The sequence below is a fragment of the Moschus berezovskii genome, chromosome X, assembly GCF_049115385.1.
Source record: "Moschus berezovskii isolate FMDL1 chromosome X, NW_MosBer_1.0, whole genome shotgun sequence".
NCBI lineage: Eukaryota > Metazoa > Chordata > Mammalia > Artiodactyla > Moschidae > Moschus > Moschus berezovskii.
Window position 1 is genome coordinate 110,089,773 of NC_142488.1, and position 19,402 is coordinate 110,109,174.

General features: G+C 43.0%; 1 protein-coding gene across 1 annotated transcript in view; it reads right to left on the reverse strand.

Annotated features, from left to right (window-relative positions):
- The window catches only part of LOC129564556 (A-kinase anchor protein 17B-like), a 34,190-nt gene extending 15,038 nt beyond the window's left edge, over positions 1-19,152 (reverse strand). Inside the window, exon 1 of the mRNA XM_055438648.2 lies at positions 19,033-19,152. The gene's annotated coding sequence lies outside the window, so the exon portion shown is untranslated. The remainder of the gene's footprint in view (positions 1-19,032) is intronic.
- Positions 19,153-19,402: the final 250 nt, after the last annotated feature.

Here is a 19,402-nt window from a genome sequence, read left to right on the forward strand (position 1 = left end):
ATAATATTGACTACTGCAGTCTAACAGCTGCAAAAATGGTGCTGATTTTCCACCCCTCCCTGTATCCACACACTTTATAACATGACATAGAGATGGAGGTTCTTGATATTGTATAGGAGACAGTGATCAAAACCATCTCCAAAAAAAAAGAATGCAAAAAGGAAAAATGGTTGTCTGAGGAGGCCTTACAAACAGCTATGAAAAGAAGAGAAGTGAAAGGCAAAGGAGAAAAGGAAAGATATATACATTTGAATACACAGTTCCAAAGAATAGCAAGAAGAGATAAGAAAGACTTACTCAGTGATCAGTGCAAAGAAATAGAGGAAAACAATAGATTGGAAAAGACTGGAGATCTCTTCAAGAAAATGAGAGGTACCAAGGGAACTTTTCATGTAAAGATGGGCACAATAAAGAACAGAAATGGTATGGACCTAACAGAAGCAGAAGATATTAAGAAGAGGTGGCTACAATACACAGAATAACTGTACAAAAAAGATCTTCATGACCCAGATAATCATGATGGTGTGATCACTCACCTGACATCCTGGACTGTGAAGTCAAGTGGGCCTTAGAAAGCATCACTATGAACAAAGCTAGTGAAGATGATGCAATTCCAGTTGAACTATTTCAAATCCTAAAAGATGATGCTCAGCAAATTTGGAAAACTCAGCAGTGGCCACAGGACTGGAAAAGGTCAGTTTTCATTCCAATCCCAAAGAAAGGCAATGCCAAAGAATGCACAAACTACCGCACAATTGCACTCATCTCACACGCTAGCAAAGTAATGCTCAAAATTTTCCAAGCCAGGCTTCAACAGTACGTGAACTTCCAGATGTTCAAGCTGGATTTAGAAAAAGCAGAGGAACCAGAGATCAAATAGCCAACATCTGTTAGATCATAGAAAAATAAGAGAGTTCCAGAAAAACATCTACTTCCGCTTTGTTGACTATTCCAAAGCCTTTGACTGTGTGGATCACAACAAACTGTGGAAAATGCTTCAAGAGATGGGAATACCAGACCACCAGACCTGCCTCCTGAGAAATCTGTATGCAAGTCAAGAAGCAACAGTTAAAACTGTACATGGAACAACAGACTGGTTCCAAATTGGGAAAGGAATAAGTCAAGGCTGTATATTGTCACCCTGTTTATTTAACTTTTATGCAGTGTACATCATGAGAAATGTTGGACTGGATGAAGCACAGCTGGAATCAAGATTGCTGATAGAAATATCAATAACATCAGATATGCAGATGACAACACCCTTATGGCAGAAAGTGAAGAAGAACTAAAGAGCCTCTTGATGAAAGTGAAAACGGAGCGTGAAAAAGTTGGCTTAAAACTCAACATTCACAAAACTAAGGTCATGGTATCTGGTCCCATCACTTCATGGCAAATAGATGGAGAAAGAATGGTAATAGTGAGAAACTTTAGTTTTGGGGACTCCAAAATTACTGCAGATGGTGACTGCAGCCATGAAATTAAAAGATGCTTGTTCCTTGGAAGAAAAGTTATGACCAACCTAGACAGCTTGTTAAAAAGCAGAGACATTACTTTGCCAACAAAGGTCTGTCTAATCAAAGCTACGGATTTTCCAGTAGTCATGTATGGATGTGAGATTGAGACTATAAAGAAAGCTGAGTGCCTAAGAATTGATGGCTTTTGTACTGTGGTGTTGGAGAAGACTCTTGAGAGTCCCTTGGACAGCAAGGAGATCCAGCCAGTCCATCCTAAAGGAGATCAGTCCTGAGTGTTCATTGGAAGGACTGATGCTGAAGCCGAAGCTCCAATACTTTGGCCACCTCATGCAAATAGCTGACTCATTTGAAAAGACCCTGATGCTAGGAAAGACTGAAGGCGGGAGGAGAAGGGGATGACAGAGGATGAGATGGTTGGATGGCATCACTGACTCAATGGACTCGAGTTTGAGTAAGCTCCGGGAGTTGGTGAATGACAGGGAGGCCTGGCGTGCTGCAGGCCATGGGGTCTCAAAGAGTCGGACACGACTGAGTGACTGAACTGAACTGAGAGTTGTTGCTATCAAGAGATAGAGTTTATTTTTCCCCAGCTCTTGAATGTGAGTTTGCCTTTTTTTTCCCCTAATAGAATGTGGCAGAAGTGTTCAAGTGCCAGCTCTCAGACTAGGTGTCAAGTGGCCCTCACTCTCCTGGAACCCTTCCATAGCATGTGGAGAATCCTGGGCTAGCCTGCTTGAAAAAGGCCGCATGGGGAAGAGCCCACTTGTAATGGCTCATCAGCCATCCTAGACCAGGCAGCTCCCAGCCAACCCACCAACTGACAGCTCACATGAGAGCAATCCCCAGGAAGATCAACTGCAGCCATCACAGATGAGCAGAACAGTCCTGAAAAACTACAGACTCGTGAGAAATAAGAAATGTTTTTTGTTTAAACCACTAAGTTTTCGGATGGCTTATTATACAAAAATAGCTAACAATACAAACATCTAAATTTTAGTTAATTTCAAGATACACAGTAGCACTGAGTACTTTTTACGCAAATAACTAAAAAATTACAAAAGCCCACTCATGGTAAAGTTTGGGGAAGAAGGAAAAACTAGGCACCTTCATATCTTGCTGCTGTGCTGTGCTCAGTCATTTAGTCGTGTCCAACTCTCTGCGACCCCATGGACTGTAGCCCGCCAGGCTCCTCTGTCCATGGGGATTCTCCAGGCAAAAATACTGGAGTGGGTTGCCATGCCCTCCTCCAGGGGATCTTACTGACCCAGGGATCAAACCCAGGTCTCCCACATTGCAGGTTGATTCTTTACCATCTGAGTCACCAGGGAAACCCAAGAATATTGGAATGAGTAGCCTATCCCTTTTCCAGGGGATCTTCTGGATCCAGGAATCAAATCGGGATCTCCTGCATTGAAGGCAGATTTTCTTTACCAGCTGAGCTACCAGAATGAAAAATTAATTACATCTTTTTTTAGAATAACTTGGCAAAACAAACCAAGAACCATAAAAATGCTCATCCCCTTTGAACCAGGAACCTGCTCTAGGAACTCAACCTAAGGAAAGAATTAAAAATAAGAAGAGAACGTGTTCAAAGATGCTTATTGCAGTATCATTTCAGATATGATTTTGTCAAAACTATGTATACACAGGAATGAAGTTCAGAAACTGAGTGATGAGTTTTTTGCAAAGTGGTTTTAATAAAATGTTTTGGTGATTTACACTGTTAACAGCATTTTTTAGTCACTCATTTAAAATCATGATTGATATAAATGGATTGTATGTAAATTTTCTGTTTTTCCTCCTACTTAAGATTAAACTCACAAAGACTATTAAAAATCAACTTCCTGACATTAAACGTATGCCTCATATCCTTCACAAGGGCAATTTCCACTCAGTTTCTATATTTTAGCCAGATCTTTCTGCTTTCCTGAAGTATAATAAATGCTCTCCTAATATTTGAAGGGAAATGGATCAGATGGTATTTTATAGTGCTTGATACCCATATTTTTTTACATTAAAAAAAAAAACTGGCTATTGCTTCATTCTCACACCGACTCTAACATAAGCAGTAAATTCTACAGCAAAGGTCACAAGTCAGACCACAGTGGAGAGCAAGGTGGCCTCAGCAAGTGAAGAATGCCGAGCAGAGACCGAGGCTGGTGCCCCATCTGAAGGCCGCAGTAAGGAAAGGAGGGCCTGGGGTGGCCACATTCTTTTAGTCATCCAGAGAGGCCAGGAACTTTTAAACAGGACACTTTCTCAACTCTAAGCTTAAACGTGCCTATCCTTGAATCTAGTTAAAACTGTATAAGGCCCTACCTTGTGCCTGAAAATAGGTTTTAAAAGGTTTGTGCCCTTTTTTCCCCATACAATCCCTATTTTAACATGTTCAAATGTAATCTGCCACTGAGTCCATGTATACCTATGGCCGATTTATGTTGATATATGGCAAAAACCATTCACAATAATGTAAAGCAACTGTCCTCCAATTAAAATAAACCAATTTTTAAAAATAATAAAGCAATATGCTGCTCAACATTGCTAATTATTAGAGAAATGTAGATCAAAACTACAGTGAGGTATCATCTCACACCAGTCAGAATGGCCCTCATCAAAAAGTCTACAAATACATGCTGGAGAGGGTGTGGAGAAAAGGGAACCCTCCTACACTGTACTTGGGAATGTAAACTGCTGCAGCTACTATGGAGAGCAGTATTGAGGCTTCTTAAAAACTAAAAATAGAGTTACCATATGATCCTGCAATCCCACTTGTGGGCATATTTCTGGAAAAAACAAAAACTTTAATTCAAAAAGATACATGTACCCCAATGTTCATAGCAGAGTTATTTACAATAGCAATGACATGGAAGCAACCGAAGAGTCCATTGACAGCTGAATAGATAAAGAAGATTACATACACACACACACACACACACACACACACACACACACATATATGAATGATAATCTCTAGTTCCATCCATGCTGCTGCAAATGGCATTATTTCATATATGTTTTTTATGGCTTAGGAACACATATATATGAAATAATGCCTTTTGCAGCAACATGGATGGAACTAGAGTTCATCATACAAAGTGAAGTAAATCAAAGACAAATATCATATGATATCCTCTATATGTGGCATCTAAAAAAGATGATACAAGTGAACTTATTTACAAAACAGAAACAGACTCAGACATAGAAAACAAATGTATGGTTACCAAAGGGGAAGGGTGGGGGATGGATAAATTAGGATTTGGGGATTAACAGACACATAGTGCTCTATATAAAAGAGATAAACAACTAGGACCTACTGTACAGTATGGAGAATTATATTCAATATCTTATAACAACCTATAATGGAAAAGAATCAGTTATATACATATATAACTGAATCACTTTGCTGCATACCTGAAACTAATACAATACTGTAAATCAAATATCCTTCAATTTAAAAAGGAAAACTCCTTTAAATTACATATATTATTTAGTAGATATAGTTACACATTTTATGCATATTTATATTGATTAATAAAAATGCATGCATACTTAGTTACTCAGTTGTGTCTGACTTTTTTGTGACCCCATGGACTATAGCTCACCAGGCTCCTCTGTCCATGTGATTTTCCAGGCAAGAATACTAGCGTGTGTTGCCATTTCCTCCTCCAGGGGATCTTTCTGACTCAGAGATTGAACCTGTGTCTCTTGCACTGGCAGGTGGATTCTTTACCACTGAGCCACCTGGGAAGTTCATTAATAAAAATATATCTACTCAAATAGGCAAAATCACTGAGATCAAGTTACCAGGATATGATTTAAAATTGATTCTTTAGAACAACCTAATTTGCCCTCCAAAATCACTGCCGATGGTGACTGCAGCCATGAAATTAAAAGACACTTACTCCTTGGAAGGAAAGTTATGACCAACCTAGACAGCATATTAAAAAGCAGAGACATTATTTTGCAAACAAAGGTCCGTCTAGTCAAAGCTATGGTTTTTCCAGTAATCACATATGGATGTGAGAGTTGAACTATAAAGAAAGCTGAGTGCCGAAGAGTTGATGCTTTTGAACTGTGGTGTTGGAGAAGGCTCTTGAGAGTCCCTTGGACTACAAGGAGGTCCAACCAGTCCATCCTAAAGGAGATCAGTCCTGAGTGTTCATTAGAAGGACTGATGCTGAAGCTGAAGCTCCAATACTTTGGCCACCTGATACGAAGAGCTGACTCATTGGAAAAGACCCTGATGCTGGGAAAGATTGAAGGTGGGAGGAGAAGGGGACGACAGAGGATGAGATGGTTGGATGGCATCACCAACTCAATGGACATGAATTTGGGTAAACTCCAGGAGTTGGTGATGGACAGGGAGGCCTGGTGTGCTGCAGTCCATGGGGTCACAAAGAGTTGGACACGACTGAGTGACTGAACTGAACTGAATATGCCCTCTAAATACTTTTTTAAAAATTGAGGTAAAGGGATTTATAACATTATATAAGCTGTATGCATATAAATTATATATCCACTACTGAGTACTCTACAGCGTGCTTACCACCAGAAATTTAGTTTCCATTCAACACCATGCAGTTGACCCCTTTTATAATCTCACCCTCTCCCCTGCACCTTTCCCTCTGGTAACCACTACTCTGTTCTCTATATCTATGTGTTTGCTTTGCTTGGTTTGCTAGTTAATTTTAGGTGTTTGTTTGCTTGTGTTTCATATTCCACATGTGAGATCTTTTGGTATCTGTCTTTCTCTGACTTATTTTACATAGCATAATACTCTATACAAGAGATGAAATCTTGTCGTCTGTGACAGTATGGAAAGACCTTGAGAGTATTATGCTAAATTCCCTTTTAATACGTCTGTGCTTCAATTGATAGTAATGGTAGAATTCATTAACAATTTCCCCATCATTTTTACTAATCCCTGTCATATGCCTAATATAAGCTGAGCCCTAATGGCAAGGAATGTCATAAGTATGGCCTCCAGCAATAATTCAAAAATTGAATTTTAATTAAGATTTGTAACTATTCCCATGCTCTAGTATGTTCTACCGTGGCCTCCTAGCCCCCTCACACATACACGTATCTTTCTTCCAGCCTTGTTATGAAAAGCAGCACCACTGAGATCACTCATTCTCCAATGCCTTTGTGGAGGCAAATGAGAACTCCTCTAACCTTCAAAAATTAGAGTTATTCAATAATGTTTACACAGTGCACATTCCAGCAGTATCTTGTGTACACAGCTCTACCAAAGCATTTCACTCAACCAGTTCTCAACGCCAGAACATTTCTAGCAGCTTCTCAGAGAACTGGGGCTGCTTTCTCTGGTCATGGGTCCGCCCCATCTTCCTGCCTCTATAGCTAGTAGCAAAGCTGACTAAACAGCAGCAGAATAAGAGACTAGAGAAAAGTAATCAGTTTTGAGATAGTCCCTAAAATGGTTGTTTGAACCTTCAGTGAAAAATCAATACATTCTATGGGGTCTATAAGCAAAGTTCCTCCAATACCTTCTCTCATTTCAGAAGATACTAGAGGGAGGCCTCTGCTACACCTCAGGTGTTTTAGATCAGAACCATGACATTAAAAGAAACTGAGTCACGAGAAAAGTATGCCTCATTCATTTTCTCTCCCTTTTTTTCACTCATAAATACTTGCTGTCAGAGTGCTAGGAAGGCCATTTGAATGAGGCACATTTTTAAAAACAGTGAAAAAAAAATAAGGCCATCTGTAGAACTCAATATCTTCTTCCAAAGTAGTCCTTTGCTGCCTTTTTTCTTTAGGCTTCTGAGCCTTAAAGTTAAGTCATTTTGAAAGCATTTAAGATGTATAAAGTTATATTGACATATTCATTGTCAACAGGGTAGCCAAAATGTTTTTGGGTCAAATCAACCTAGCCAATTTCCAATTTCTCATCTAGTACAGAATTCCAGTAAGTCTTGACCAAATAGAGGGGATCCCTGGTTTTTCAGTCAAGAGGTCATGGATTAACGTTCAGGTGTTTTGATACATCATTAACCCAAACTATAAATTTTAAAAATATTTGTCTATTGGGCTGTGCCAGGTCTTAGCTGTGACATGCGACCTCACTTGTGGTAGGTGGGATCTAGTTCCCTGACCAGGGATCAAGCCCAGGCCCCCTACATTGGGAATGCAGTCTGTCACTGGAACACCAGGGAAGTCCCCTGAGCAACAATTTAAAAACTGAGGCTGACCATATGCTGTGATCTTAAAAATCTTTTAAATCATGTCATTAAAATGAGCAGCACACAGTGTTGCAATAAGAGGAAGACAACCAATCTAGGATCCACCAAATGACTAAATTCTCAAATTAAGAGGGTCCTAAAGGGAGTTAGTGATGGCCAGGGAGGCCTGGCGTGCTGTGATTCATGGGGTTGCAAAGAGTAGGACACGACTGAGCGACTGAACTGAACTGAAAGGGCTTATTGTGGCTCTGGGGTCTTTCAGGGCATAAAAAAAGTGACTTTTTGAAGACCCACAGCAATGACCAATTTGTGACCATGATATACTGTCATCTTACTGAGAGAGAATCTCTTCTACCAGCAGAAAGAAAATCTGCTCTAAAGTATGGTTTAGTACAGGAAATTTTGATCTTGAAATGAAGAAAACTGGATTCGTGTTAACTCACCTCTTTGGGCAACTTAATTTCCTGTTTTTGTTTCCCTCTTTTAAAAGACCATATGAATGTTTCCTTTATGTAATACTGTTGGGGAAAGCAAAGTGTTTCTGAGAGTAATAAAAATAAATTAACCCAATTACTCAGCCATAAAAAGAATGAAATATTGACATTTGCAGCAATGAGACAGACCTAGAGAATACTATGTTTAGTGAAATAAGTCAGACAAATACTATTACTGTATAATGTCACTTATATGTGGAATCTAAAAAATAATACAAATAAATATATATACAAAACAGAAACAGACTCAGACATAGAAAATAAATTTATGGTTACCAAAGTGGGGAGGGAGGTGGGGAGGGACAAATTTGAGGGATAGGATCAACAAACTACATAAAATAGATATGCAACAAGGATTTACTGTATAGCACAGGGAATTATACCTGATATCTTGGAATAACCTATAATGGAAGAGAATCTGCAAAAATACTGAACACTATGTTATACACCTGAAACTAACACAATATAGTAAATCAACAATACTTCATTAAACAAATGTGTGTGTCTGTGCTCAGTCACTAAATTAACCTAAAGAAAGGTTTGTGTTAGGCCTTTCAGTGTGAATACATTTATGCAACTCTGTTAGTATGAGAGTCAGTCCATGGTTGCAAGGCAGGGAGCTATTATTTAAAATATGCTCAGGGCAGGTGGAAGACCCTTCTGACCAATCTTTTGGTCTTTTGCCCCCTTTTCCAACACCAAGAACATTTTTGTTACAAAATATCTCTCTCTAGACACTTCCAGCTAGGAATACCGCCTTAAACCTTGTATTAATTTACTATGATGCTACTGAAGGAGACACACTGCTTTCTCTTCTTCACATTAGAAAAAAAAAAGCTATGAGGGATTTAATGGAACGTGGTTGGAGTATCTTCTGTACTTCTGCCGCACTCATTGAAGAGTCAGAGTATTATTTGTCAGAAATAATATTTGCATATCGTCAAGTCACCAGTGTTTTGCTTCTCGGGTTTTATCTTCACAACCTGAAAATTACCAGCAAGATTCCTGCCCACGAGTCGCCACCTACAGGGAAAAAACGACCTTTACATGGGACCATGCTTTGCACTCCTAAGCAGTCTGTGAGAGCCACGGTATTTCACAACCTTTAATCCCAAGGGAAACTTATTTGCATACACATCCTGCAGAAGATACTTTCCAATACCTTCTGGCTGGCAAAAGTGTGATAAAGGGAGGAAAGACTAGAGAAGCCACAATTCATGTGAATTCTTCATGGTGGACCTCTGTGTCATAGCACCCTGATCACCAAACACTGCCAAGGAGAAAGGGGGACAGAGTCAAAAGCAGAGGCAGTGGTTTGAAAAAACAGGACAACTGTATATTTATGATTTTCAGCATGAATAGCAGGTAAGGTTTACACAGTTGTTCTTATGGGCCTTTGCAATCTGGGTTTGCACCTGTTGAATCACAATTCCAGAACTGACATAGTCAACACGTTTCTCACTTTTTGTGCCTGTAACAAATTCTATATAGGGAGAAATTCTATATAAAGAGAAAGTCTATAGAAACTCTTTAGAGTTACTTTATATTTGGTTAGATAGTCCCCCTCCCTTGGGATCTGTGCTTTCTTTTTTCCTTTTCCACAAGAACGCCACTCCCACTCTGTACTAGTAGTATGAGAACAAGCGCCACTAATGGAAATCTTTGTAAAATCTTTTTAAAAACTGTTTCCTCGAAATATGTTCCCATATCAAAGGCTAGGAAAACATTTGCATGGCTTATTACATATTGTCAAGTTGTCCTCCTGAAAGATAAAGTCAATTTATCATGCCAGCGGCAGTGTTAACATGCCTGATCTTCTTGCAGCTCTGCTTATGCTGGATCCTTATTGGGTTTCTTTTTCACCTTTTATTTTATATTGGAGTTTAGTTGATTAACAATTTTGTGCTAGCTTCAGGAGCACAGCAAAGGAACCCAATCACAAATATAAATGTATTGGGTTGGCCAAAAAGTTTGTTCAGGTTTTAGAGAAATCCAAATAAACTTTTTTGGCCAACACAATATTTATTCTTTCTCAAATTCTTTTCTCACTGAGATTGTTATGGAACATTGACTAGACTTCCCCATGCTATACAGTGGGGCCTTGTTGGTTCAGTTCAGTCACTCAGTCGTGTCTGACTCTTTGCGACCCCATGAATTGCAGCACACCAGGCCTCCCTGTCCATCACCAACTCCCGGAGTTCACTCAAACTCACCTCCATCGAGTCGGTGATGCCATCCAGCCATCTCATTCTCTGTCGTCCCCTTCTCCTCCTGCCCCCAATCCCTTCCAGCATCAGAGTCTTTTCCAGCGAGTCAACTCGTCGCATGAGGTGGCCAAAGTATTGGAGTTTCAGCTTTAGCATCAGTCCTTCCAATGAACACCCAGGACTGATCTCCTCCAGAATGGACTGGTTGGCTCTCCTTGCAGTCCAAGGGACTCTCAAGAGTCTTCTCAAACACCACAGTTCAAAAGCATCAATTCTTCGGCAATCAGCTTTCTTCACAGTCCAACTCTCACATCCATACATGACCACGGGAAAAACCACAGCCTTGACTAGACGGACCTTGGTTGGCAAAGTAATGTCTCTGCTTTTTAATATGCTATCTAAGTTGGTCATAACTTTCCTTCCAAGGAGTAAGTGTCTTTTAATTTCATGGCAGCAATCAGCATCCGCAGTGATTTTGGAGCCCCCAAAAATAAAGTCTGACACTGTTTCCACTGTTTCCCCATCTATTTCCCATTAAGTGATGGGACCAGATGCCATGATCTTAGTTTTCTGAATGTTGAGCTTTAAGCCAACTTTTTCACTCTCATCAAGAGGCTTTTTAGTTCCTCTTCACTTTCTGCCTTAAGGGTGGTGTCATCTGCATATCTGAGGTTATTGATACTTCTCCCGGCAATCTTGATTCCAGCTTGTGCTTCTTCCAGCCCAGCGTTCCTCATGATGTACTCTGCATATAAGTTAAATAAGCAGGGAGACAATATACAACCTTGACGTACTCCTTTTCCTATTTGGAACCAGTCTGTTGTTCCATGTCCAGTTCTAACTGTTGCTTCCTGACCTGCATACAGGTTTCTCAAGAGGCAGGTCAGGTGGTTTGGTATTCCCATCTCTTTCAGAATTTTCCACAGTTTATTGTGATCCACACAGTCAAAGGCTTTGGCATAGTCAGTGAAGCAGAAATAGATGTTTTTCTGGAACTCTCTTGCTTTCTCCATGATCCAGCGAATGTCAGCAATTTGATCTCTGGTTCCTCTGCCTTTTCTAAAACCTGCTTAAACATCTGGAAGTTCACGGTTCACGTATTGCTGAAGCCTGGTTTGCAGAATTTTGAGCATGACTTTACTAGCATGTGAGATGAGTGCAATTGTGCGGTAGTTTGAGCATTCTTTGGCATTGCCTTTCTTTGGGATTGGAATGAAAATTGACTTTTTCCAGTCCATGGCCACTGCTGAGTTTTCCAAATTTGCTGGCATATTGAGTGCATCACTTTCACAGCATCATCTTTCAGGATTTCAAATAGCTCAACTGAAATTCCATCACCTTCACTAGCTTTGTTCGTAGTGATACTTTCTAAGGCCCACTTGACTTCACATTCCAAGATGTCTGGCTCTAGGTCAGTGATCACACCATCGTGCTTATCTCGGTCGTGAAGATCTTTTTTGTACAGTTCTTCTGTGTATTCTTGCCACCTCTTCTTACTATCTTCTGCTTCTGTTAGGTCCATACCATTTCTGTCCTTTATTGAGCCCATCTTTGCAAAAAATGTTCCCTTGGTATCTCTAATTTTCTTGAAGAGATCTCTAGTCTTTCCCATTCTGTTGTTTTCCTCTATTCCTTTGCATTGATCGCTGAGGAAGGCTTTCTTATCTCTCCTTGCCATTCTTTGGAACTCTGCATTCAGATGGGTATATCTTTCCTTTCTCCTTTGCTTTTCGCTTCTCTTCTTTTCACAGCTATTTATAAGACCTCCTCAGACAGCCATTTTGCTTTTTTGCATTTTTTTTCCATGGGGATGGTCTTGGTCCCCATCTCCTTTACAATGTCATGAACCTCCGTCCATAGTTCATCAGGCACTCTATCTACCAGATCTAGTCCCTTAAATCTATTTCTCACTTCCACTGTATAATCATAAGGGATTTGATTTAGGTCATATCTGAATGGTCTAGTGGTTTTCCCTACTTTCTTCAATTTAAGTCTGAATTTGGCAATAAGGAGTTCATGATCTGAGCCACAGTCAGCTCCTGGTCTTGTTTTTGTTAACTGTATAGAGCTTCTCCATCTTTGGCTGCAAAGAATATAATCAATCTGATTTCGGTGTTGACCATCTGGTGATGTCCGTGTGTACAGTCTTCTCTTGTGTTGTTGGAAGAGGGTGTTTGCTATGACCAGTGCATTCTCTTGGCAAAACTCTATTAGCCTTTGCCCTGCTTCATTCCGTGCTCCAAGGCCAAATTTGCCTGTTACTCCAGGTGTTTCTTGACTTCCTACTTTTGCATTCCAGTCCCCTATAATGAAAAGGACATCTTTTTGGGGTGTTAGTTCTAAAAGGTCTTGTAGGTCTTCATAGAACTGTTCAACTTCAGCTTCTTCAGCATTACTCGTTGGGGCATAGGGTTGAATTACTGTAATACTGAATGGTTTGCCTTGGAAATGAACAGAGATCATTCTGTCGTTTTTGAGATTGTATATAAGTACTGCATTTCGGACTCTTTTGTTGACCACAATGTCTACTCCATTTCTTCTAAGGGATTCCTGCCCACAGTAGTAGATATAATGGTCATCTGAGTTAAATTCACCCATTCCAGTCCATTTTAGTTCACTGATTCCTAGAATGTCTATGCTCACTCTTGCCATCTCCTGTTTGACCACTTTCAATTTGCCTTGATTCATGGACCTAACATTCCAGGTTCCTATGCAATATTGCTCTTTACAGCATCGGACCTTGCTTCTATCACCAGTCACATCCACAACTGGGTATTGTTTTTGCTTTGGCTCCCTCCCTTCATTCTTTTTGGAGTTATTTCTCCACTGATCTCCAGTAGCATACTGGGCACCTACTGACCTGGGGAGTTCCTCATTCAGTATCCTATCATTTTGCCTTTTCATACTGTTCATGGGGTTCTCAAGGCAAGTGTACTGAAGTGGTTTGCCATTCCCTTCTCCAGTGGACCACATTCTGTCAGACCTCTCCACCACGACCTGCCCATCTCGGGTGGCCCCATACTGCATGGCTTAGATTCATTGAGTAGACAAGGCTTTGGTCTGTGTGATCAGATCGACTAGTTTTCTGTGATTATGATATCAGTGTGTCTGCCCTCTGATGCCCTCTACCGTCTTATTTGGGTTTCTCTTAGCTTGTTGGTTACCCACTCTAAACACAGCACTGTGTACATGTCAAGCTCAAACTCCCCAACTATTCATTAGCAGCAACATGTATGGACTAGAGACTATCATACTGAGTGAAGTAAGTCAGACAGAGAAATATCATATAATATCGCTTATATGTTGAAGCTAGAAGGGATGGTACAAATGAACTTATTTACAAAGCAGAAACAGACTCACAGACTGAGAATAAACTTGAGGTTGCCAGGGGTGAAAGGTGGAGGGAAGGGATGGTTGAATCCTCACAGTCCTGGTTTCCACTACCTTTGTTAGTTAGTTGCCATTATATAATAGCAACTTAAAGTGGCTCTAACTTGCATTAAATTTTTCTATAGGCTGGAACTCCAGCCAACCGTAACACTGATATTCAACTACCCATTCAATGTCTCCAAGCTAAATGTCCCATTTGCACCTCAACCTTAATTTTCCTCCCCCGAAACCTGCTCCCTACCTCAGACTACCCCCCACCCCCGCAACCCAGTAACTCTTATCTCCCTAAATAGAACCACCCTTCACTCAGGTGCTCAGGCTCAGAACCAGGCATTCTTCCTCCTCTCCTTTCAGATTCAATACTGCAGCAAGATCGTTTCCACTCCATTCCTTGATCAAACATTCCAAATCCACCTCCATCTTCACAGCTATCCCCCAGGTTCCTGCCACCATCATCTCTAACCTGGATGACTGCAACAGCCCCCTGCTGGTCTCTCTCCTTACATCCTTGCCCCCACAGAGTTCAAGCTACACAACAGTCAGGTTGTAGTGTAGCAACCCATCTTATTTTCACTGTAACACTGAAATGATCACATGGACTAGCTAATCTGCTTTTTATCTGCCCCACCCCACCCCACCCCACCCCGAGTTTGGAAGTTCCATGAGAGTAGGGAGGGACTGCATGTGTCTTGTTCATCATTTTCTCTTATGAGCCTAGAACAGAGCCTTGCACGTGGTAGGGATTTAACAATACTAAGTCTTTCCTGAAACAAAGAATTTGCTCATCAACTACATTCAAAACAAACTCACAGATGTTGTAAACAAACTTACAGTTAATGAAGGGGAAAGCCAGGGGGAGGAACAAATTAGGAGCTTGGGATTAACTGATACACACCGCTATATAAATAAACAAAAAGGATTTACTGTACAACACAGGGAACTACATTCAACACCTTCTAATGACCTATAATGGAAAAGAATCTGAAAAATATTACAAATGCACATATATATTTGTATAACTGAATCAATTTGCTATATACCAGAAACTAACACAACATTATAAATCAACTATACTTCAATGTTTTTAAAGAAAAAGTGCTACTCCCATATTGAAAATACAAATAATAGCAACTGAAGATGAATAGTGAAATACTAAAACAGATTTGCTTGTTCTTTCAAGGCCCCCAGAGCTACTAATATTAATCAGTGAATGTGGAGATCAGTTAAGTGCACCTATAAGCAGCTACTCCATTTAAGTGTTTAAGACACTTTGGAAGCTACAGTGAAAAGTTACCCTCAGAGAACTGTGTCGAGAAAGAGAAAGAAATTAAGACCACTGCAATCTGAAGAAGCAAATGGTGAGCACCGTGGGAAGCACAGGATATACTCTGGGCCATAGAGAAGTGATAATGGGCTTAACACTCTTCCTCGTGAAATGGATGTCAGAATTCCTGGGAATAGACCTCAGTGGTTTTCAAATGTGTTAGCACTGTGCCCTTTAAAAGTGGTGGGACAGGCATAGTTACCGTTGATTGTAGTTGTCACAACAGCTGGCACAGGGCCAGGTACTGCTGTCACTGGGTGAGCAGAGGGCCAGAGTTGCTAGATGTCTTGCAGGGCCTGTACAGACCTGCACCGAGAAGACCTCTCACCCCAAACACTAGCACAGAAATGGCTCGTACCTGTCCCCCTAGAACATATATAGTGTCTTCAGTGACTTCCAGATTCACCTTTTTAACACGCTGCTTTTTAGGTCACCATCTCTGAGTTGGTTCTTCTTCCCTCTGAACTCTTTTCATCATTTTGACCAAGATTCTCAGGAACAAAACCTGAGTCCAAGCAAGGCCTGCCAGACTGTCTCTTTGGGACCCCATCAGAGCAGGCTTTGAAATCCCAGCCCACAGGAAAGGTGCCACGTCAGGATGCCACTCAGTTCCTGGTCAGTAACCCTTCCCCAGACAGGGCCACAGCACTCCTGCATGTTAAGAATATTCACGTTTCAGAGTCGGTCCTTCTGCAGGTCTGACAATTCCCTAATTACACAGTAAGACAAGAAGCTAATCCTAAATTAGCATCTTCCTGCATGAGGGATTCTGCCCTCGAGTAGGGGTCTGAGGCCCACCAGGTCAGGTGTGTCCCAGGACGTGGGAGATGTGACCCCAGCCAAGAAATCAGCACTGCATGGTCTGTCTTCCACGGGCGAAACCCAGGCCAAGACTTCTGGCATTTCAAGAGAAGCTCTCTGTTCACCTGAAACTATCACAACAATGTTACTTGGCCATATCCCAATACAAAATGTTTTGGTGTTAAAAAAATAAATAAATTTAAAAATTTTAAAAGAAGAGAGAAGCTGGAAATCCTGATTTTTATTGGGCTCTTTGGTTTTTCAACGTTGGCCCCTAATTCAATTGCTTTAAAAAAAAATATTGTATAGACTGAAGCACACCCATCTAGGGCTGAACTTGACCCCAGATTCCCAGCTTGCTCCTTCTGCTTGGTTGCATGTACCCGGTGCTCTCCAAAGTTTCAGGAAATTTTAAAACAAGAGTTAAATATACTGACAGCTGGGCAAGGTTCTCAAGAAAGACTGAGGCAGGGACAGGCCCAGGGACCCAGGTAGGGCACATCAAGGAATGAGGACTGGCTTTGACCTGCTTGTCTTTGCTCAAAAATTCTCCACCTTGCCCTCATTCTTGCTGCATCAAGTCCCAAGTTCCTTTCAAGACTCTTCAGAACACAACCCCACCCCCACCAGCTCTGTATTTAATCATGCCCTGTGTCCATCCCGCATTCTAGCCAGGCCAGTCTCCCTCGAGTTCCTTCAAACCCCTCTCTCTAAATGTCTTCTCTCCCTACATAAACCCCATCCTTCAAAGCCTTCTTCACATCCCACCTGTTTTCTGAATCCTCCTCTGTGACATGAAATGGTAAAATGTTTTCAAGCTCAAGGGCTAGTGTCTACCAGACCCGGGTTCAAACCCCACCTCTGCCACTGACCTGCTGGGTGATTTACCTAACCTCTCTGAGCTTCAGAAGATAATAATGCCTACCTCACAGAATTGTTAAGTTTACGAAAAATGATGCAAGTATTTAATGCCCATAAACACGCAATTAAGGTGAATGCATATTATTATTATGGCTGGCCGCCTTCTGCTGTTAAGTGGTCCAGCCTTCTGGTGTCTCTTCTGAGCAAAGCACCACTGGATTCCATGTGGTCCACATCTGCTCAGACTGCCTCAGGCATTGGTCTACCTCAGCCTCCGACTTGCTTTTAACACATAGCATCTTACAGCTTCAGGAGCATGCTGGCTATACGATAGAACTGATACAGGCCCAAAACGGCCACTAAGAGAATTATACAAGTAACACTAACCTGGCTCTGAAATAGCTCAGCCAAAACCCCTCTCTCTAGCAAAAGTAGGAATGCAGGCGATGAAGACAAACCCAGAGCCAGGCTCGGTGGCAGAGAGCTGCTTTAGCATCTGAAACAAGTTTCTCTCCCTCACACATGCGTGCACACACAGACACACACCACCACCGCAACCACCACCACTATGAGCTAGCTTCACATTTCCAAACCTCTGCACCTCACTTTTCCTTCTGATGATGAAGATGACACATGAAGCCAAAGGCCACGCTCTTTGCATGAATGTATTGCAGGGAACCCAGACAAAAGGGCCACACTGCAGGTGCGCTCTTTAGCTAGAACTACACGGAAAGCCCTGGAGGAGGGCATGGCAACCCACTCCAGTCTTCTTGCCTGGAGAATCCCATGGACAGGGGAGCCTGGCGGGCTACAGTCCATGGGGTCGCCAAGAGTCGGACCCGACTGAAGCGACTTAGCGCGGGCGCCCACACATGGAAAGCCCAGGCGCCGTCACAGGAGCCAAGATGGTCTTCACTGGTTCCGCACCTCGGCTCTGTTACTCCACCTGCAGTCGTGCTCTGATCTACACCGTAGCTGGGATCCCCTGACACCCGTGCCAGCAGGCCTATTCCACTTGCTACTTTTCTCTGTGCTTAGCAAAAGCCAAGGTAAAAATAACTTCATGCACCTTATTCCACACTTCAAGCTACTCAATGCTTTGAGTGACTCCTCCCACCCAAACAGAGAAACGGGGCACAGAAAAATGTGACTACTGGAATGTCACATTCTTTAAAAAGCAAACAAACACACACAAAAAAAACCAGAACTGGAGAGACCCCAACTATACTATCCCAAAGAGTAGTTTTTTCAGCATGAAGAGGGAGCCCTTTCCGTGCGTAAGTTTGCTTTCTCAACAGAATGACGTTCCAAAGTTAGATCGAGGCAGGTAGGAGAGAACACAGCAAAATGGGCCTGATCTTTGAGACCTTAGTCCCAATCTAGACAAGAAGCAGAGAAAATGGAAAAGTCAAAAGGGTGACCAGTCCTCATGCTGGAATCCAGTGTTCCAATAAAACTCACTTCTAGGAGTTAGCAACATTCGAAAGTTCTCCAGTAACGGTTGGCTTTAAATAAAATCGCCAAGTGCAGGAGACCACGTGTAAAGAAAAGGTGAGTTCCACGCACCAAGACTACCTAATTTCTCCCGCGTTCGGGGACAGCGGGTTCTCCTACCGCCTGAGCCTCTCCAAACTGCTCTTCCCTGGCCCCGCTGCCCCCAACCCAAATTCAGAACCCGTGCCATGGGTGGGCCCTGTCGTACCAGTCAGAGTGAGGATAGTTTTATTCCACTCGCACTGGAAACCTCAAGAGAGACTCGACAAATCCCTGAAGCCCAGGACCGGGTCACAGGGGGGCGCGGGCGGCGGCGCCCCGCTGCTGGTTAATTGGAGTGCACAGAGCCGGGGTGGGGGAAGCTGAGCATCCGGCCTTTGGCCTATGGATGGTACCGGAGAGGGCACCTTTAGCTCCCATTAGCGAGACGCCACTGTCAGCGTACCCCAGGGGAATGCCCCGAGTGACCTCGGCGGCCGAAGCGAGCTTTGGCATGGGTGCCAGAGCCGACCCTAGTGCGGCGCCAGGGCCGGGGGAGGTGCGGCAAGGTCTAGGGTGAAAGGAGAGGACCCGGGGAAGAGCCCCGGCGCATCTCTGGAAACCCTGACTCTGCAGGGTCAGGCGGAGCGACCCAGGCCTCCTGAGCATCCCCTCCCCAATCCCCGCCGTGGGTCCCGCGTGGCCCTGTCTACTGGCACCCAGTTCCCGTAGGCCAGGCCGGCCGGCCGCCGATACGCAGCGGGAAGTGGCTGCCGCTTTGCAAGCAGAGCGGAGGGCATTTACCGGGATCCTGGGGTGCTGCGGCGTCTCCACCCGGGTCTCTGCTGGCGTATCCCGGCTGCCGCTACTGCCGCCACGTCTTTCCAATCGCCGCAGTCTCGGCCGGCAAAGCTCCCAGTCGCTCCCTACGATTGTAGCCCGCGAGGCCAGCTGTTGAATGGCTCGCGTCGAGCGCACGGGGAGCAGAGGCGTCCCCGCCGCATCCAAGTCGGCGACGCAAGCGCGCGTCCCGGTGCCAACGCCCCGTGCGCCCCTCGCCCCGCCAAGGCCCCGGCGAGCTCGCGCAGCCGCCTCCCGGCTACTGGCTGCGGACTCCCGGCTTCAGGCTCGCCCGCCGGCCGGCCAACTCCCCTTGGTGGGCTTTAACCTAGCC